General features: G+C 36.6%; 1 long non-coding RNA gene across 3 annotated transcripts in view; it reads right to left on the reverse strand.

The window, feature by feature from the left end:
• The window catches only part of Gm34291, a 39,628-nt gene extending 27,331 nt beyond the window's left edge, over window positions 1-12,297 (reverse strand). For 2 of the 3 annotated variants that reach the window (XR_374578.2, XR_866373.1), the window contains exons 1-4: window positions 12,143-12,297; window positions 10,960-11,026; window positions 4,744-4,801; window positions 2,990-3,095 (exon numbers count right to left, since the gene is read on the reverse strand). This is a non-coding gene — a long non-coding RNA (predicted gene, 34291). The remainder of the gene's footprint in view (window positions 1-2,989; window positions 3,096-4,743; window positions 4,802-10,959; window positions 11,027-12,142) is intronic. The other variant, XR_866372.1, reaches the window with a different exon arrangement.
• Between the last annotated feature and the right edge of the window lie 10,251 nt (window positions 12,298-22,548).

The following is a 22,548-nucleotide window of genomic DNA, read 5'->3' on the forward strand; positions in this document are numbered from 1 at the left end:
ACATGTAGTATACATCGTGTTATACATACACGTATGATGGTTTTCACCAACTCTTCTTCCTCAAGTTTTAATCTTACATTGTGAGTTTTTAATTGGGCGGAGGGGGAGGCAACAGAAAAATCTAGAGTGAAATCCCCTGACCATGTTGACCGACTTTCTAATGAAAAGAATTAACACTCCTTCCCATTGAACAGTGAATTTACAGCATCATGTTCCTTATATTTTAGTCTAGAGACAATTTGAGTAATCAGAAAGGATTTATATATCTTGGACAATGAATTTATTGGGGCATCTTTTTATGGATTTTTAAACCTCTCACTTTTCCCTCTGAGAAACTGTCTAGGTCTTTAATAACCCTGAGAATTTTTTATCACCCTCAGATCATATCTGATTTTTTTCTATATAAAGAGGCTTTAGTACATGTATTCCTCATTTGAAACAAATGTAAAGGGGATGTGTTCTTGCCACACCATTCCTTCACCACTACATGACAAACAGAATCCACCTTCCCGGATTTGTAGGGGAGCTCATACCAGCTTCTCGGCAAATCTTGCTATCAAGAATATTTAACCTCCTTTTGGCTGACTTTCAGAGTTTAAATAAAGTTCTCCTTCAAGTAGTCTTCCTCCCACAGTACTTTGTCGCTCTTGAGAACAGTATAATTAGCTTGTGTATCGGGTATGTGTGACTTTAGTATTAGTGTAGTTTATAAGAAACTAAAAAGAGGTTTGTCTCTAAACAACCAGATAGTCCCAGGATGCTATATTAGGCAAGATGCTCTGCCAGGAACACATAGAAATGGAACAGAAGAGCCAACAATACACCTGTTTCTTTCCAGAGTGAAGAAATGGGAAGTTAAGTCATTTGTCCTAGATCACAATGTCTGTCAGGGGCAGAAGCAGAACTGGACCCAGGGGGTTACAGCTCCACGATGGATGATATATTGCCTCCCTAGGATTCGGTTCACCACTCTAGTTATGAGCAAGAAATACTGAATGGCTGCTTGCTTTTGCCTCTTATTGAAATTTTTTGTACATATTATAAGCCTTTCTCCATATCTGTGAATGAAGTTGTAATATAATCCCCTTTAAAGTAATGCTGTAACTACTTATAATGACCAGTTTTAATATTATTATATTAATATGTATTGATATACTAATATATTAATTGAAAGTCGATTAGTGTTTTGTTGCCAATATATTCTATATATGTACTACACACAAACATGCACACACACACACACACATGTGTGCCTGCGTGTATGGAATTTGCTTTAATTTAGTGTTTGTTTCAAACATACTCCTAAAAATAGAATCACAGGAGCAAAGAGCAAAGTTTGAAGTTTCTACAGATTAATAATATAAGTTCCAGTGGTAGAGAACAAGATGTCAGCAATGCAATAATGTCAGGAAGAAACGGTGCACAAGCTCTTAATGTTCATCAAATTATTTAGTATTTGCTTAGTGGTTTGATGAATTAATGACCTCTCTGACATATTAAAGATAATATCAATAAATTTTTGGATTAAACTGTTGTTTAGCTGGGAGCTTGCTTCTCTGACTTCAAACTTGAGACTCTATTATCTCAGAAACCCAAGTCCTGGTTTGTTATTTTATACACTGAAAGTATCAGGAATATTATTTTGATTTCAAATTAATTTTTGAACTATTACCTTTAGAACTGTGAGACTTACCATTAACTAACACTTATTCAACAATTATCAACAATTATAAATCACGTTCCATGAATTCACATTTTATTTTATGTACCTACGTAAAGGTTTTATTTTAACGTTTTTGTTTAATCTTACTATAGACACATGGTAATTTATATTTATTCTAAGGTAATTTCTATTTTTCCTGGTTTGCTAAATGCACTTAATTAAAATTTTCAAATATTTATGTTTTTATTTTCAAAATTCAGTATCTGAACAGAATTTTGGTTATATAAATTGTTTTTTTTCAAAATATGTACGTATGTGTATATTCTAACAGCTCTAAATTTTCTTTTTATCTTTCCTGTGTCATAAACTATGTTTGACAAAATAAGCAGACATTGAAAATGTGGTATTTATAGTTCTGCCACCATTTCTCCAAGAAATGGAAGATAGAGAACAGAGAGAAATGGCACAGGAAAGTGGCGATGTGGGCAAATCTTTCTTGTTTGGTTGCAGCTGAGTTGGATACTGCAGTGTTGTCCCTTCACCTTAAGTTGCATAGACACCAAAATTATCTTTACATTTTCTTTATCCTGATACATAAACTTAGAAATTATAGCAAGATTTAACAATTTTACCCATCATTCTCTTACAGCCCCCACTGCCACAGCTCTGTATTTCACAGCTCTGCCCTGATCTTGGCCAAACATTTTATTTATTTATTTATTTATTTATTTATTTATTTATTTATTTATTTATTTATTTATTTATTATGTATGTATGTATGTATGCATGTATATATGTATGTATGTATGTATGTATGTATGTATTTGGAGCTATTCTTAACATTGGATAAAGGGTTTTCATGTCTATATGACCTGAAAATTGTAGAGTTTTCATTCGGTGCATTAAATCCATGACAAAAACCACCCAGACTAAAGTTCTTGTTTCTTACACATAAAATTCAAAATGGTTATCCTGGTAAGCTTAATGATTTTCTGTTCATACTTAATTTAGAAGCTGTTTATATGAACTTGTTGAAAACTTTACTATAATTTTAAAATAATTTTTCTTCTCTTTCTAGTACTTAATCTGTATTTAGAATTATTCTCAACAATTAATAATTGGGTTTATTTGTGATAAAATAACTTTAAAATATCTTCTAATCTGGAAATTGATGGAAGTAATAATTACCAATAAGCTCTAATTCACACTGCACCATTAAATCTTGCAACTTTGCTTCAATTATCAGATACTCTCTATAATGAAAAAAGAAAGCAATGTCTATGCTTATTTGCTGTTTATTTGACAATATGTCCAGGTATTCCTCACCAGACAGCAGTGCGGTCGATGTTTTTGTAGGTTTTCATGCTTGTATATTCCTTACAACCCTAGGGAGTCGACTCCCTCTGGTTTCCTCCCAGCTCTGAAAATCAGCCTGTAATATCAAGAGAATTGGAGTGGTTTGTTCGCATATGAAGACATGAAAAAAATCACAATTATATCCCCATAGTCATTATCAAATACTGAAGTTAAATTTATGCTGAGATTGAGGCAGCTTTCCTGGTATCTTTTACAAATCATGATGATCCACTGTGTTTTATATCCATGCTTTCTTATGGGAGAAAGAGCTTTCTAGTTTCCTCTCTGTAATTCCTTTTTGGGCTTTCCCAACATTTTTCTCAAAAGAGATGAATTTGAAAACACTTATAAATTATAAGCTGAATGAATTAAAAAATTAGTATAGTTTGAATAACTTAACAACTTGGATTAAAATTTTTTTCCTGTGAGTTACAAACGTTTTTCTTCTGTTCTTCTCCAAACTCAATAACTTGCTTTTGAAGCCAAAGAAGCCTTAAAATGCAGTTAGACTCAAGTGGTTAGGAACTACAATGATTATATTTCCAGCATAGGACAGTGCTTACAGATCAAGAATCCAAATCATTTAGAGAAACTTGGAGATCAAGATGTGCTGTTTGAATTAAAGAATCATGGGATTTTACGGGGTTAATGATATGTCCTTCACAAATGACTCATTGTCTCATTCTGTCTACTTCACAAAAGTCCAGTTATGTTATAGTAAGATTCTATACCAGGGATCATTTTTTAATTAATTAATTACTTCACTTTATATCCCAATCACAGTCTCTCTTCTTCTCCCAGTCCCACCACTCCTCCCCCATTGTCTCCTCTCCTTCTCTGAGGAAAAAGGAAAGCTCTCCATGGGGATCCATCAATCCTGCAATATCATGTCACAGCAGGACTAAGTGCATCAACTGAGGTCCAGCTAGTTAGTCTATCTAGAGAAAGTGGATCCAGTGCCCGGCAACAGAGTCAAAGATACCCCCCCTCCAATTGCTAGGGAACCCGAATGAAAACCAAGTTGCATATATGCTAAAAATGTATAGGGGCCTAAGTCCAGCCCTGCATGCTCTTTAATTGGTGGTTCAGTCTCTGTGAGCCCACATGGGCCCAGGTTTATTGACCTTGTAGGTCTTATTGTGATGTCCTTGACTTCTCCAGCTTGCTCAATCCTATCCTCCACTCCTCCACCGCCTTCCAAGCTTCCCCTGATGCTTGGCCTGTCTGCAAGCATAGCAGAGTATCATTGGTCATGTCAGAGATTGGCTGTCTCAAGTTAGGCCAGTCCTTTGTTGGCTATTCACTCAATCTCTGCTCCATCTTTATCCCTGAAAATCTTGTTGGCAGGACAAATTTTGAGTCAACTGTTTTGTTGGGGGCAGGGAGTATTGATGTTCCCCTCCCTCCACTGGAAGTCTCGCCTGACTACAGGAGGTAGTCACTTCAGTCTCCATATCCCCCAGTGGTAGGAGTCTCAGCATCACCCAGATAGACTCATGGGAGCCTCCCCCAACCCAGGTCTTAGGCTATGCCAGAGAGGCCCTCTACCCCTCTGACCCCCTCCCACTCCCAACCATTTCTGCTCTCTCTCACAACCCTCTTCAGTCTGAGTTTCCTTACACAGAGATATTTTTAAGAATACCAGTTTGGGTATTCTGCTAGACTTTTAGTTCTTTGCAGAGCAGTGGAGTTACTTATATACAGCACAGTAATTAATAACTTACTATGGGAATATGCAGATGTTACCATTAGGGCCACATAGGGAAACAGGACTGTTATAACCTACATAGAGAGACATAAAGAAGCCATCTTGTCAGTAGATATTTATGTCACAGGAAGATTGGAAAAGAATTGAGAACAATCTTAATAATAAAAGAGTGATGACTATAAATTATTAATTTAAAAGGGGGTATTAAAAACGGCTGAAGGGAACAAATATCATTGTAGGTTTAAATTCCCATCAAAAGACAAGGTTACTAGGTCAGTAGCAAAAGGAATGGTGATAAATCACATACATGTGGAAACTGGTTCATGGCCACAAACACAAATGTGTTTTAATGTTTGATTCTTTATGGACTTATCATTTTCCCTGTTTTGCATTCATTGTAAAATTTTGATGAAAGTGGATCCTATCTCACAATATGAATGAATGTAGTCTGTCAAGTAGAAATACATAATAAACATGAAGAAAGGAGTTTTAAGAAACTAGAGGATCTATGGCAGAGATTCAGAACTGCTTAGGGAGCCTGCTGTTGTGCTAGAACGTGTGCTGATTAAAACATCGTTTCACAAGATTTGCCCTCCAGTCTGACTTGCATTTTTTCAAACATGAATATTCTTTACTCTGCAAAGTTGCAAGAGTTCCTAGGACAGCTAATCATTAATAATTTCTTAGGAATTACAATTATATGCACCAAGAATACTTACACTCACATTTCAAATTATGTATCTTCTGCAGTAACATTGAATTTTAAAGCCAGAAACACCCAAGTTTATGAAATAGAGGAAAATCAAAGAGCCACCTCTACTCTACTACAAGTCTCTCCTCCATATTTTTCAAGGTCTCTACTTGTTAACATCTTCAGTTATGATTATGAAACAAGTGTCTCTCTTTTTGTATGAAACAATAACTTGGGGGTGTAAATTATCAGACTACTCCAGCTCCGGGCACTTCTTATGACTATCTCATAGAGTTTTCAAGGATTCCTCTCTCACTGGAGACTATCATGCCTGGGTATCTTTTCTATTTCATTCTCCCTTCATCCTTGGAGATATTTACCTCTACAAAGATGAATTTTTAAAGCCCAGCCTTCCAATGTTTTCATTTTAATTCCAGTAACTCTCATATTCACTTTGTTTTATCCAGTATCTCGGGACATTTTCACATTCCTTTCCTTCTTTCTCATATCAACAACCTACTGGACAAATTGTAGTGAGTGAACTGAACACCATTGCACAGACTTCAAATTTCATTGCTATCATCTATACATTAGTTCTCAGTAGAACTAGTAAGTTAATTTTTGCAAAATATCAATGTATATTCTTTCTTAATATTTCCAGCAATTTAGAAAGCCATTTCTAAATCTTCAGGCCTCCTTACTTCAAGCACTTTAGTCTTAAATATTTAAGACATATTGGTGTTACCAGTAAAAGAGATTATATCCTGGTAGTTGTCACTAAATGGACAGCTTTTCCTGATCCACGTTCCTCTTTTGTTTGTTTTAAAAATAAATGAGGACTGGAAGGATGGTTCCGCCATGAAAAGAATAGGCTTCTCTTCCAAAGGATGTGAATTCAACTCATAACAGCCACGTGGTGATTCGCAATCATCAGTAATTCCAATTCCAGGAGATGTGATTCTGTCATTTGGTCTCTATAGGTACCAGTGCCACAAAATGTGAACAAACATGCATGTAAGCAAAACACTTATACACATATAACATAGTAACACTTGTATACATACATCATGATAACACATATACATACATGATAACACACATACAACATAACACATACACACAGAGCATGATAACACTTACATTCATACATGATAAGAAGTGAGTAAAAGCAACTTATACACATTCAGCCTGACAACATTTATACTCGTGCATTATTGTAACACATATACATATACAGTATGATAACACTTATACACATACAACATGATAAAAGGTAAATAAAGCCACTCAGACACATTCAAAAATATGGAAAGTGAATAAGTACCAATTTTAGATGTGCAACATGATAGCAACCAAATGAAACATGTGTATTTTTTGATTATGTGACCAGTTCTCATGTTTGATGAATTGTATTATTTCTTATTACTTAGTCATACTTTCTTCTCATTTTTCCCTTGGTTTAACTCTGTTTTCCACTCTCTAATAACTTTATACTAAACTTTAAACATCTGACATTGGGATTTTCCCCAGCCACAAGGTCATCCTCATTCACCTTATTCACAGTACAGTGATCCCCAGTTCATCCGTGATTAGTCTTTCACATTCCATCCAGTGCTCACTTACCCATGTGTAACATCTCAACTTTATTATTAGTCATTGATAATGTTCCCATCAAGATATCCAAGAACCAATTTCAACTCCTTACAGCAAATAATTCCCAGTGTCACCTTGTTTGAGTTCATAAAAGTATATACCACAAATAACTTCCTCTCCTGGCTTAGAAAATGGATTTTCTTTGACAATCATGCCGATACACTTCTCTATTTTTCCTTCTAATTCTTCTATTGAAACATACAGCTACACATTCACCCCCCACTCACAGTAAATGAAAACATCAGTACAGACCAGAAAAATATGCATATTTCATACTACTAAGGTGTTACAACTTCACTGAAAACTCTCTTGCCTTGTTTCATTTCTTGCCATACCCTTCATTTTAGTTACTGTTGTTTCTGTAATGAAACACTACGGCAAGGCAACTATTATAAAGAACACTTTTAACTGGGAGTGTGCTTACAGTTTTAAGGGTTAAGTCATGATCATCTGTTTTAAAGCTGACAAATATGGTTTTGAAATCTACTGAGACCTTTACATCAGCGAGCAGGCATAAAAAGAGATACTGGGCCCAGTATGGGTTTTTGGAAACCTTGAACATCACCCTGTCATGGCATATCTCCTCAAGAAAGCCACACCTCCTAATCCTTTCCAAACAGTTCCATTAACTGGGGACCAAGTATTCAAACACAGGAGTCCGTGGGAGTCATTCTCATTCTAAGGATCATAGTCTTTTTTATAACTTTCCTGATCTTAGTCTAATGTTCTCCTCTAATTTGATTATATTTATAAGACTGGAAGTTTATCTCTATGATTTCAAAACAGGGCAAAATAGTCACAATTGTTATTCCTGTTTGTTTGTCTATATCTAATTTCTATTTACAGCTCATATTTCTACTGAAATCTGAAATCGTATGGAAAGCATATAATCTCAGTTAATGTTTTGAGAGTAGCTGTACTCAACCTGTTATTCAAGGCTTTTTTGAGGGTCAAGTGGCCCTTTCGCTAGGGTTGCCTAAGATCATCAGAAAACACAGATATTTGTATTATGGTTCAAAACTTTAGCAAAATTATAGTTATAAAGTCACAATGAAAATAATTTTGTGGTAGGGGTCACCATAAATGAAGAAACTATATTAAAATGTCACAGCTCTGGGAAGGTTGAGCTTATAATGTTTTTCTACCTGGATGTTGTGAACTTAGCATGGACCTATATACAGGTGAGGGAACCTTAATTGAGAAAATGTTCCTATAAGATCAGCTTGTAGGCAAGTCTATAGGGCATTTTCTTGATTAATGATTGGTGTGGCTGTGCCCAGCCCTCTATGAGTGCTGTCACCTCTGGTCAGGTGGTCCTATGTACTGTAGGAGAACATGTTAAACAAGTCATCAGTAGCAAGCCAGTTAGCATTCCTCAGTGGCCTCTGCATCAGTTCCTACCTCCAGGCTCCTGTCTTGAATTCATACCCTGACTTCCTTCAACTGACTGAGTATGATGGAAAACTTGTAAGAGGAAAGAAACAATTTCTTTCCCAAGTTGCTTTTAATGATTGTGTTTTCCTTTAACAATAGAAACTCTAATTAAGACAAATATGCTTCTGAAGTCCATCTATTTCTCATTCCCCACTGTTAGAACAAGTGTTCTGTAATCTTTGTCTATGTGCTTTTTTAAAATTTTCTCACAGAAAGTAGACAGTTCATGCACCAATTCAGCTCTAAAACTGAGAGCAATGCATAGTATACAGAGGGACTTCATAAATATTTGTCAAATTGAGTGAATCAATAAATTATAACCTGAATACACATCATAGAAAATTTAACAATGAGCCATGGAACTACTTTTGAATAAAATGTTGAGTGGTTCATTTGTAAGCACTTTGCAAATAAAGTGGCAATGACTAGAATCTATTACAGAGTGACAGAACAAGTCACACCCCTGTTAATAGGCTTTCCCTTGGCATATGTGAATGACTTTCTATTTAGAAATAGTTTTCCTTCAGATGATCTAATAGTTTAGGTCTCATACAATCATGAACAAGGTGGTAAGATGAGCTTAAATATTAAAACATGAAGTAGGAATATTTCCGACTGGTCTCTGGTGCTTCACAGTTAGCATTTGGTTTAGTTTCATTCAAGATTTTTTAAAACTGTCTCTGATAAGGATATAGAAGAGAAATTGTAGTAGAAGATATAAACTAAAATGCTTGCAGAACATTCAGACAGTCTGGGTGATAATTTCTGTCAGGGATATCCTTTTCAAGAAGGTATTTCTATGCTGAGTGGGAGTTGGCTATATAATTTCCAAAGTCTGTTACCAAATTTAAAGTGTCATGCTTCCCCGTAGCGTTATCATCTCACGATGTGCTAGAGATTCCTGTATAATCCGAGAATGCTCTACTTTGAACAAATTATAGAGTATACAATAAAGAACAAGCAGTTATTTGCATCAGTTTGTGTATCTGCCAGCGTTTCTCAGGAAAGGAAAAACAGAATGGACAAAAATATAATGCCTGTCTATCTCATGCGTGAAGCTGTTGTATTCAACTTTCACATTTTAAGTCTCAGTTGTTTGATCATTAGACTGTCATCTATCTGGTTCTATGAAAAATCAAGGTTTGAAATGTGATTGCTTTCCCTTGGGATTTTTAGACAATTTCAGAACTTTCTGAATTCCTTTGTTGTTGCTGTGACTGTGTCACCTCAAAACTGATTTGTCTGTGTGCCACCACCTTAAGTGCCAACAAGCTAAGCAGAGCTTTTATTTGGTCAAATTCATAACCTCTGTGTTTTCAAAATCCTTTTAAATGGTAATGAACCTGCATTGCTGTAGAGTTTAATGTTATTTTCTGTCTGGAGTACAGACAAAGGGTTCTCTCCGTGTCAGATATGATAGGAAAGGACACGAGAGGCCACAGAACATTATTGTATTGGATATGTTCTGCAGATGAAAAGGCCTAATTGAGGGGACTGGCCAAATTTTGAAAGACAGCATATGAGTGAAGTGCTGTTTCAAACACAGCTCGGGTGATTTTATCCAAATGAGAAGCTTTCAGGTTTGACTTGTGTGACCTTTGAAGTAGTAAATTGTCACACGTTCTACTGAGCTAATGTTTCACAAATCAACTCACCACTGACTTTAATCAGAGCTGAATGGTAAAAATACTAAAATAAATAAGACACCATTGCCACATCTCCTGCGTTCTTGCTTTAGAAAGGCTCTCTGACCGACCTTTCCTTTCTGTTTCTGTGGCTGTGAACTACATCAGGCATTTTTCCTTTATCACTGTACAATGCGGTTCTTTAGCACCTCCCAAGTCTCTTTCCTGCAATCACTGTGAGCTGAAAGGCATTTTATTCTCAAATGTTTTTGAACAAAATCTGCTGCCCTTTATGCAAATCTTGTATAACTTTTTATCGTAGACTTTGATTTTTCAAAGCCTACTTTAATTAGGATTCTTAAACACTTCAACCTCACTTCTAGCCCAGAGACCAGAAGTAGCAGAAGAAGAGGGTTAATGGGGTGAGTATGTGGACCTGTTTAGAAGTAATTCGTTGGGGCAGTTCATGTCTTCACTGTCAGGATGTGAGCAGGCCAATCCAAAATATCAAACAAGAATCTGTGATTGGTGGCAATCCAGTCCAATAGGCAAACACCAAACACAAATCCGTAGCTGTTTGATCCAGAAAAAAAAAAACAAAAACAAAAACAAAAAAAAAAAACAAAAAAAAAAAAAAACAAAAAAACAAAAAACGGAACAAATATGCATGAACTCCACAGAAGCAGCAAGAAGCAGCTGGATTATCACAAGCAGGTTTTTGATGCTTTTCTATGAAGTCATGACAAGTGAAAATCACTAAAGACCATCCAAGCATTACAAGTCATACCAGTGCAAGAGCATTGTTCACTGTCTGTTGGGTTATACTTACACTTTTTCCAAACATCATGGATCCTCTATTGTGTCAGCCTCAGCAAAACATCTTCTCATAAGGCAACCTCCAGAAAAAAAAAATCACATGACACAACAGAGTCTTCAATGAAACCAGAAATTTTCACTTCACTTTATGGTTTAAAATAATGTTCTATGATATTTAAATTTTTCTGTTGTTAAACAAACAAGCAACAACCAATTTACCAAATCAATCAACTAAAGAAAAAAGTCTGTAAAGAGATAGAGGTTATTTTGGACTTGGTTTCAAAACTTCTAGTCTATCATAGTGGAGAGGGCAGAGTAGTACATAGCAGCTCCTACCAAGGAGTTCAAAAAGTAGAGTAGGATCATGCCTCCATTGGCAGCTTCCTCCCTGTACCTAGTTTTCTTCCTTGTAACCTCCTGAACTATGAAATGGAACTGCTTTCATTTAGGCCAAATCTTCTGTCCTTATTTAATACTTTCTACAGATGCTCTCAAACACAATCTGATGTGAGCTTTACTGTTGCATAATTCTCAGTCCTGTTGATAATCATTAATGACCATCATAACTTTTTCCACAGAATGAATGTTCAAGTAACTAACTCTTTTTTTATCCTTAGGAAAATTTCACTGCTACCAAATAAGCTACTACTTGGAAAAGTCCTAAGATCCTGCCTTTACTGTTATAGAAATCTTCTTCTCCCCTGTCCTTTTACCATGTTCATATATCTAGTCACAATGTTTTGACTGAGCTGAGGTTACTATGGATCATTGAGTCTCTGAAATGAGCTCATTATATGTGAGTGGGTCTATTAAATCCAGTAGTAGCTGAATCACTTCTTATACAATTAATATATACCATTGTGGAATGTCTACTATAAATGTTGAAACTTAATGTTTGTCATAACCTTGCGGAGGGAAGATGATATGTCAGCATCTTGTTATATAGCACAGGGTTGTCTTGGACTTCTGTTCCTATAAACTGCAAATAAATGCACAGAAAACTCATATTTCCATTCTTACAGTTTAGATTGTAATTTTTGATATGGTTCTTCATCTAGAAGATAGATTTCCAAATCAGGAGTTTAGGATTTTTCAAGTTATTTAGTAGGCTATATTCTTAACTATGTTCTTTCTTTAGAGATTGTGTGCCACTACATTGTATAAAGCCAACCTAAGCTCCCACTAAGAATACTCACTTCTTGCTCTCTCAATTTCCCATAGGCACTGATAGTTCCTTATTCAATATTCATCTACTATTCACTTTAGCATTCTTTGAATTGGACCAGCAGTCAAGGAAATGGCTCAAAAAGCACTTGGCATCCAAAAGATAGGGAATTGAGTTTGATCTCAGCAATCTATGTAAGGCTATGGACAGAACCATATTGGTAATCACAATATTCTTATGGCAGAATGACTGGGAACTATGACCTCATAGGTCAGCTTGCCTAGATACTCAATGACAAAAAAAAAAAAAGTACTGTCACAAACAAGGTGAAACATGAGGGTCCATACTCTAGATTGTCCTCCTGCATGCATGTAAACATTCGCACACATGTGTGAACACATACAACACATGCAGAGTATATAAAATAAATAATTATAACTGACCAGATGTAGTTCAACAAACATATTTCCTTTCTGTAGTTTCAACTAGTCTTGCTTGCTGTCTCCTCCCAAAATTTCATTCTAGTTAACATATTCCATATAACAATGTTCCATTCATATCCATTTATTTCATCAGATAGCATGTTTAGATGTTTCCTACCAAACATGAGAGGCTTCTAGAAGGAAAAACAACACATTCATACATATGCAGGTAGTCATAGTGAGACTTATACGTGGTCTGCTATTTGAAGCTGGGAAATCAAAATAGAGCAATATTCATAGTCAAACTTCCCACATAATGTATGAGAATAAGTTTTATTAGATTTAATCTCTTGCTATCTGTTTCTGCTCTTTCTTGTTGAGTATCTTTGCTGTTTCTGCTCAGTGATTCTCTCCCTAATTTTTCCTCCACGTGTACAAAGGATACCGTGAGGAGGACATGTCTATGAAAGTCATATGTGATGTGAGTTTGCAGTTTTAACTTCGAGTAAATTGCTTTTAAATTCTACCAGTGTTGTGTATTATAATCAGAAGTGAACTGCGCTTTTCTGATTGTAAACAATTTCAAAAGTGACCTCATGTCTTTCTGCTCATGAAAGTCTTGAAACTTTCATGAAACTCTGACACCGTTTAATTGATGAAAGCATTAAAAATGAATAGCCCACATATTCTGGCAAAAAAAAATGCTACAGAAGTAATTCTCGGGCCAGAGAACAAACTACTGATCCATTGTGTTAATATGTATCATTTTAAGGTGACTTAATATCCCCTGTTGTACTTTAATTAAGAACTTTTGGAGCTGAAGAGATGGGGAGAGCAGAAGAGCATAGAGTCCTTGCTTCTCTTGCAGAGGACCAGGATTGGGTTTCTACTCCACATGGTGGCTTGTTTTAAATTGCAGTCCTAGAAGGGAATCCAACATGCACTTGGTGTGCTTACATTCATTCTGGCAAAATATCCTACACATAAGATAATTAAAAATAATAATTTGTGGAAAAGTACAAATATATATATATTTATGTATACATATACACATAAACATACATATACATATACATATGTATATATTCCTCTCAAGATAAATATCAGTGCATTCAAGTGTGAAAGCAGAGTTGAGAATTCATTACAAATTAATTCTAGTAAAAATGCTGTTGTTTTATAATTAAAACGGAATCTGTGCATCTGTCACTAATAATCTTCACTCCAATATGTCTGTAAATTATACTAAAACCTGCTCTTTGCATTTTAAATTAAGGTAACTATCTAAACTAAAACAGCATTTTAATTTTGGCACTCTCAAACATTATTTATTTCTAGTTGTAATAGCCTAGAAAAGTAACTTTAAAAAATTAAATTACCTTCTTTTGTTATAAAGAAACTTATTCAGAATATGGACATGTCATGTATTGCTTCTCTCTAACATTAGAGGTGCTCTAGTTTGCTTTTAGTTGCTCTGATAAACAATGACTAAAAACAGTTTGAGGAGACATATGTACATTTCAAATTCGATGTTATAGTCTATTATCAACTGAAGTCAAGGAAGGAACTTGGAAGAAGGATTCAAATTAGAGAATGAGCTGTTTACTGGCTTCTTTCTTCTTGCTCAAGATCACATACCTTTCTTCACTTTTTTCCTACCATTTTAAAAATTAAATTATAATTACACTGAAAGCTTCAATATGGGTAGTTTCGAATGTATAGATATATATGCAAACACATACAGATATAATTCAAAGGAAATTTTCCTACATGCAGGTATAAGAAATCCTGTAGGAAGAAGATAAAATCTTGAATGAATGAGTCTTGTCTGACATGGGCAGACTCGTGAGAACGGGGAAGACTTCCTAGGGACACTCACAGGGAAATGGTAGATACTTCCCCTAGACTGAATATAAATGTTGACAAGGTGTACTGAAAACATCTACCAGAGCTTCTTCCTCCCAGATGTTTATAGCCTGAAGCTGCCACCCGATAGATATTGATTGGCTAACTCTTCCTTCTTGTGCTATATACAATAAACTTACTGAGTCTCGGGGTAGTAGGGTTTCTCCATCAGAATAAAGACAACCCACTGGGTCCTAGCTTTTCTGTGCATGTCTGTCACTTTGTGAGTGTCTGTACTTCGTACTTTCCCATGTCTCCCTAGTCTGGATTCTAGGACTAAGCTGTGCTGGATGTAACAAAACACATTTTCAGGTTGGTGGTCCAGGGAAATCAAGAAACTCCTCAAACAATATAGGCTATTGCTGTTGTCATTGTTTGCTTCCCTGATGTTGAAGGCAAGTCACAGTTGCTGAAGGCATTGTGCTATTCTGACTGGAAAGATCTGAAGTGGATCTGACTTTAAGTCCTGTCCCCTAAGGACCATGTTTAATAGCACTGGGAGATGATAGGAAAGCTTCCAAGGGGAGAGAAGCAAGAAGCAGTTCCACTCTGCTCTAATCTCTATGACTCAGCTCTCTCCCCTTTGATCCCTGAACACATTCACAGAGAAAACCATCTCTACTGCCTCAACCTTCCCTGAGCTTTTCCCAGTTGTCTAAAACATAGGAGAAGCGGTGACTGGTTTACATCCTTAAGGAACTTGATGTGAAGATCAAAAAGCCAAGGTTTATAGCTGCAAAAGAGCCATGAAACTATGTGAGCACAACATAAAGTTAAAAGGACCCCGGGGTCAGAGTCAGCATGATGGATATAAACTGACTCACTGGAGAGAGGAAAGTTGAAGCACACTTAGAGATGAAAGAGTCTAAGGCAGAGAAGTAAGAGTATTAGAGAAAAGGCCGAGAGTAATAGGAGAAATAACAGGAGGCAGGCCAGATGTGCTGGCTCCAGACTGTGATGGTAGCATTTTGCAGGCTGAAGTAAGAGGATTGTCCTCAGTTTGAGGATCTTGAAACTTGGTCTTGAAAACAAACAATAATAAAATAAACCCGAACAGAAAGAAAAATGGTTGGATTCAAGGGAAGGAGGAACCTTATGTTGTGGACAATTGTCTTCTAAAGGAAACCAACACAAGAAGGTGGAATCTGAAAGAATGTTACACTCTAACAAATGAGAGAACTAGAAGTCATAATTCCAGTCTCAGATTTAAATTACCAACCATTCAAAGCAAGTGTGGCTTCAAAATAGCTTCTCAGAAAACTCCCTACCCCTCACCTTCAAACTAGCCACTTTATATGCTAAATTTATAGCTATGATAAAGTAATGTATTTTCTAAGAGCATTAAGTGAGATCATATATATTCCACAAATATTCCTAGCTTAGCACACTAAAGCACTGGCTATGAGATAGTTGTTATGGTTGTTTCATCATTATTGGTCTCATAGAGTCTCTGAATAAACAGAAATGGCCCTATAAAGAAAACCTATTGACAAATGAAAGAATAGCATGGGGAGTTTAAAAATTATCAGACACTGAAAATAGGGAGATTGTGGCAATTTTCATGCTATTACTTAGATTTTAATGTTATGAGAAACAGATCATCACACAAAATGTCCTAGGCGAAAAAAGTGACTTTTATCTGTGAGGCTAAGAGTGCACTACATTGTGCACTCCAGGTTTTATTCCATTCATTTGTTCAAAGATAAGCAGCAAGCTATTACACCCTTGTAGGGCTGTCTTCAGAGACTATTTCCGGCTACTACTGTTGGGAATGCTTTATGGGATGTCAGCATGTGTGAGAAGAGATAGCTTGGTTTGTCATGGGCAGATAGGCCATATTCTGCAGCAGACTGATGGCTTTGTCCTTTATCATTGTCACAGGCTTATTTAACAAGCTGTGATTCTGTGGTTCATCACAAAGGGAGCTGTCATTCTCTAGACACGTGGCCTGAACATCCTTTCATCTTTCAGCCAAGACGATTTGTCATATGACATAAAGCAGACCAGCAACTCCACAGTACTAGCTGTGACCTTAGAACTGGGAAGTTTGCTCTGGCAAGGATCTAGCATTTGCACTTTTGATTAGATTACATGGAGAAGAAAAACATATATAAGCATTGAAATTGTGTATACTGATAATATGTTGTTACACTAACACTTGAAAGGAAATACTAAAACTGGCTGTACTCATGTGAAAATTACCATGGTGTTATCTTATCCTGAGTTACAGATAAATCAATTAAGATTCATTAGCTCCATTTATGCCTCCGTTTTAACAAACTCCTCTTATCTCTATGTGTTAATGACATGTAATCTTCTGAAATAGCTTTGTAGCTTCAATCATAAAAGCTCCTTGGAGGCTGTTGATGAATACCTTGGCTTTATGTGCGTATGCAGCATATGAAAATATGGTCTTATCCATTCTGGGATACATCTGTGTTGTATGCAGAACCATGAAGAAAACATTTTTCAATATTTCTAAGAGAGTTCTTTGGATATGAGCTAACGGAGTCTTTAAGATGGCTTCTTTTCTACCATAGTCTGTAGGAACATATTAGCTGTGGAAACTGGGCTGGACCTGCTGAGAACAGCACATTGCCTGACCCTGGAAGAGTGCTCTGCTATAACTGTGACTTGGCAGATCGCATTAAACTACTTTGGAGACATTAAAGTATAAATATTTCATATGTCCCTTGTGAGATTGAATTTAAACTATAGCATTTAAAAGACTTAGTAGTTTGGATTCTCTGGTGAATTCTGCCTTTCTCTTCTCTTAAAATTCTATATTTTGCAAAGTCATCTTTTGCAAATTGTAGTTCTTGGTTTTTGCCTGTTACCATTTTCTTAATATATTTGAGGATGATTGAAGAATTAGAATATTAGCTGTAAAGTAAAGGAGTTCTTTGTCTACCAAGTGTCGCTTATAAAGGCACAGAATCATAAAATTAAGAATATTTTGTTTTGTTTGTTTTGTTGGCTTTGTTATTTAATGGAGAATGCAGATGGTTGTCACAGCTGGCTTCTGAATGAAGACCAGGCTTGTCCAGGGCTCTGCTAACTTGGCAGAATGATATGGGAATATATGTGCAAAAGAGTCAGTATGATTTTAATCATTTGCTCTAGATACCTAACAAAGATGCAAGAGAGTCTAGAAGTGGCAACAAGTAAATTAAAGGCAGATGTTTAGCCAATAAAATGGCCACTTGCATGAGGGAGTTTATCCATGATCCTATGAATAAGAGAGCTTTCTAAATTTGGCAGAAAGTCAACTATAAATAGCATGAGTATTCAAAAATGCAGGTAAAATTTCTGTATTTCTGTTAACTAAAATAATAACAGCTTGCATAGCTAGATACTGTAGTATGCATCTTTAATCCCAGCTCTTGAAAGGCAGAAGCAGATAGATCTCTGAATTTAGTCCAGTCTAATCTATAGTAAGTTCCAAAAACAATTGCTATACAGCTAAACCCTGTCTCCCCCAAATAAAGATCAACAAGAAAAACAAACAAATGAAAAACAAAACAAACAAAAGCAGTTTGCACAACAGAGCTGAACTATCTCTGCTTTGTGATCATTATTTAAATTCTCAATTAGAAATGAGACAGAGAAATAATATTTTAAAAATCTTTTCTCTATTTTAATAAATTATCTTTTCTCAAGAGATATTATTGTTCAAAGGATTTGTATTAGTTTTCTTATCACTGTAATAAAACAGTATACAAAGTCAACTTAAAGAAGAAAGAGTGTATTTTTACTCACAGTTCCAAGGCCCAGCCCATTAAAGTAGAAAAGTCATGGCTGTACTTTAGGGGAGCTCGTTACCATGCATCCATAATCAAGGAGAAGTGAGAGAGAAATACTGGAGTGTAGCTTACTTTTCCCTGTTTTTACAATCTGAGAACCTAGCCTAAAAAATTATGCTACCCACATTTAATATAGTTCTTCATGCCTAAATTAATCTGATCTAAAATGTTTCTCACTGACATGCCCATAGATGGTCCCCTTCAAAATTTGAAATCAATATTAATCATCACAAACCCACTGTTGCAAACTTAGCACCGAACTGTCAAGTCTAAGTCTATTTCTTTATTCCTAATCTCATGCCCATCTCATAACATCTGTTCAGTCTGAGTGCAAAAGTCTTCAAAGTATTTACCAATCTCAACCCCTTCAGAAATGCAAGTGCTGAATTTTTAGGAAACGTAGGCATTATTTATTTTTTTAAAAGAATTGAAACTATGTAGTATCAAAGACAAATTACATATTTCCAACATAAAATGGCACAGAGTAAATATGTCCATTCCAAAAAGAAAACAGTGGGCATAGCAAACAATGATCTAACCAAAGCAAGACTGAATCCCTGAAGGATGCCAACTACTGAAGCTCAATTTTAGGCATCTTGGCCTTATGGTAGAATCATCTGGGATCCAGTGAACTTTGGTAGCATTCTTCCAGTTTGACTACCTGCAGTACACACAATAACTATTTTGGGATAGTTTCATTTCATGCCTGTAGCTTTCTTCAATATTCTATGGTCATAGCATTTCCAACATGCATCAGGGAGGTGGGGTGGGCATGCAAATTGAAGTCCAGTCTCTGTTTCTTAGATATTTACATTTACATCTTTATTCAATAGCCTCTCTAAGCCTTCTTGCATGGATTCTGACACTGACACATATTGACTGACATTAGACAGGAACAGGTGCAAGGCTCCATGACCCCTTTATTCTTGCACCCATCATGCTTGCAAATCCAATAACATGTGACTGGCATTGCCAAGTTCTGTTGTCAGATCAGATGTGTTTATGTCAGGCCTGGACTCCTTGGAACATACTTGTATCAACCACTAAGTGCTGACCAATGAAGATATTCCCTAGTCATTGTTTTGGGCCAGCTAATACTTTGCATGACACTGTAGTCTCCCTTCTTGCACATGAATCTGAATTTTCACCAGATGGAGTCATAAGTATTTGAGGTTTAGCCCTCACGGTGCCTTTCCTCTAGTCCCAGTGAAGAGTTCAAAGCATCTCTTTGATAAATCTTACCTCCTTAACATCTGTATTCTCTGTGCTCTCCTTGTCTGGCCACTGTAAACTTGTTTCTACCCCTTCCTTGCCATACTTGACCTTGTCCGCTCTCTGTCCCCTCTCTCACTGTAGATCCAAATAGGAAGATTGAGTAGCACCAATCCAAATGCTCACTTGTCTTTAAAATCCCTCCAGAAAACAGATCAACACATCCCTTTCTCTCTTACTACTTTAACAAACATTTATTTAGAATTATTCTTTTTAAATTTAAATTCATTATTTAATAAGTTAATTGTTCATTGGACTGGGGTCAGGAACTCCTATGGAAGAGTTGGGGGAAAGATTGTATTTATTCCTTTCATTATTTTATTTAATATTTTTATTAGCTGTTTTCTTTATTTACATTTCAAATGCTTGACTGGTTTCCCCTCTAAAAACCCCTATCTCATCCCCCTCACCCTGTTTCTATGAGGGTGTTTCCCCACCCTTCCAAACACCCACTCCTGCTTCCCTGTCCTGCCATTTCTATACACTGGGTGATCCAGCCTTCACAGTACCAAGGACCTTGCCTCCCACTGATGTCCAACAAGGCCATCTTCTGCTACATATGCGGCTGGAGCCATAGGTCTATTTGTACTCTTTAGTTGGTGGTTTAGTCCCTGGGAGATCTGGGGGGTCTGGTTGGTTGATATTGTTGTTCTTTCTATGGGGTTGAAATCCCCTTCAGCTCCTTCAGTCCTTTCTCTAACACTTCCATTAGGTGCCTTATGCTCAGTCCTATGGTTGGCTGAGAGCATCCACCTCTTTATTTGTCAGGCTCTGGCACAGCCTCTCAGGAGACACCTATATCAGGCTCCTGTCAGCAAGCACTGATTGGCATTCACAATAGTGTCTGGGTTTGGTGACTCTGTATGGGATGAATCCCCAAGTGGGTCAGTCTATTGATGGCCTTTTCTTCAGTCTCTGCTCCACACTGTATATCCAATAAATACAAAGAACCCAAGAAGTTAGACTCCAGAGAACTAAATAATCCTTTTAAAAAATGGGATACAGAGCTAAACAAAGAATTCTCAACTGAGGAAAGCCAAATGGCTGAGAAGCACCTAAAGAAATGTTCAACATCCTTAGTCATCAGGAAAATGCAAGCCAAAACAACCCTGAGATTTCACCTCATACCAATCAGAGTGGCTAAGATAAAAAAAACTCAGGAGATAGTGGATGCTGGCAAGGATTTGGAAAAAGAGGAACATTCCTCATTTTTGGTGGGACTGCAAGCTGGTACAACCACTCTGGATATCATTCTGGTGGTTCCTCATAAAATTGGACATAGTATTACCTAAGGACAATGTGTTCATAACAGCCATATTTATAATAGCAAGAAACTTGAAACAAACCAGATGTCCTTCAAAAGAGGAATGAATACAGAAAATGTGGTGCATTTTCAGAACAGAACTATTAAAAATTCAGCTCTTAAAAACAAATACTTTGTGAAATTCTTAGGAAAATGGATAGAACTAGAAAATATCATGCAGAGTGAGGTAACCCAATAACAAAAGATACAATAGTATACAATAGTATACACTCACTGATAAGTGGATATTAGCCCCAAAGCTCAGAATACTCAAGATACAATTCACAGACCACATGAAGCTCAAGTAGAAGGAAGACCAAAGTACGGATGCTTCCGTTCTTTTAGAAGAGGGAACAAAATACCGACTGGAGGAGATAGAAATGCACTCCTTTCTAAGTCAGCTTCAGGTAATTCATCAGCATCTGGGAAGAATGCAGATCGCTACTTTGCCAGACTAGAACCTGAAGCCTGTATCCCAATTGCCAACAAAATCTTTACTCCCCTTTGAAATCTCGGGATTTGGGTCTCCTCTTCCCATTTCTATTGTCAGTGTGGTATTTCAGATTCCTGGAGAGTGGCCCGTTAAGTTCTACTTTCACTATTGAAAGCTTCTGTAGCCCACAGATGACACTTTACCCATCTCCAATGCAAGTCATTTCCACCGTTCAGAACCATGCATAGGCCTGTTCATCACAGCAATGCCATTCACTATCAGCTTCCTGTATTAATTCATTTCCTCAGCACTTCAACATAACACCTGACGACAACAACTTACTGAAATGATGGTTTATTTGAACTCAGAAAATTTCTTTTCTTTTCCTTTTTGTATGTGTCTCTATGTATGGTTTATTTGCACATATATACAAATGTTCTTACATATGTTGTGTAGATGCTTGTGTGTGTGGGTGCACACATACACACACACACACACACACACACACACACACACACACATGGAGGCCCAAGGCCAACATTGAGTATTCCTCAAGCACTCCCCACTTTTTGAACAGAGGTAGTGTCTATTAATTTAGATCAGAGTTTTCCAATCTGTCTAGTCCAAATAAGATTTTTCCAGATATCACTTGTTCCTTTTTTTTTAAGTTCTGAAATTACAGGTAGGCCACCATACTAATCTGGTGTTAACATACAGCTTCGTGACCCCAAACTCTGGTCCTTATGTTTATATGTCATGTGGTATGTCATCTGGGCCAGCTCTAGAGCAGTTGGCTCACAGTTTGAGGATATATACCATAATGGCATGGAAGTCACAGAGAGTATGAGGCTGCTAGTCACATGGAATCAGTGGTCAAGTCACAGATATAGATGTTACTGGCTCTTACTTCATTTTCTCCTTTTAATGATTTCCAAAAAAGGCATCCCATATCGTGATAGGTTGCATCTCCCCAAATTAACCCAATCTAGATAAATAACTTTTCAGCCACAATTCCAAATTGCTAAACATTCTAAATATATCTATGTAATTAACTATAAATGGTATGCTGTTGTCCGGGGAAGACTATTTCTCCTTTTCTCAGCATTCCTTAGTCATCTGTGATTCTTTGTGTGGGGTTGAGGCTTACTGGACTTCTGCAGTTCACTTTGTATGTCTTGTTGTCCTTGCTCAGTGCATGTGTAGGTATGTGCTGGTGAGATTTTATGACTGTAGTCTCTGACATAACTAAGAGACTCAATCTCACAGGAAACTCCTTGATTCCCTCTGGCTCTCACAATCTTT

Source organism: Mus musculus, chromosome 2, assembly GCF_000001635.26.
Source record: "Mus musculus strain C57BL/6J chromosome 2, GRCm38.p6 C57BL/6J".
NCBI classification, from domain to species: Eukaryota; Metazoa; Chordata; class Mammalia; order Rodentia; family Muridae; genus Mus; species Mus musculus.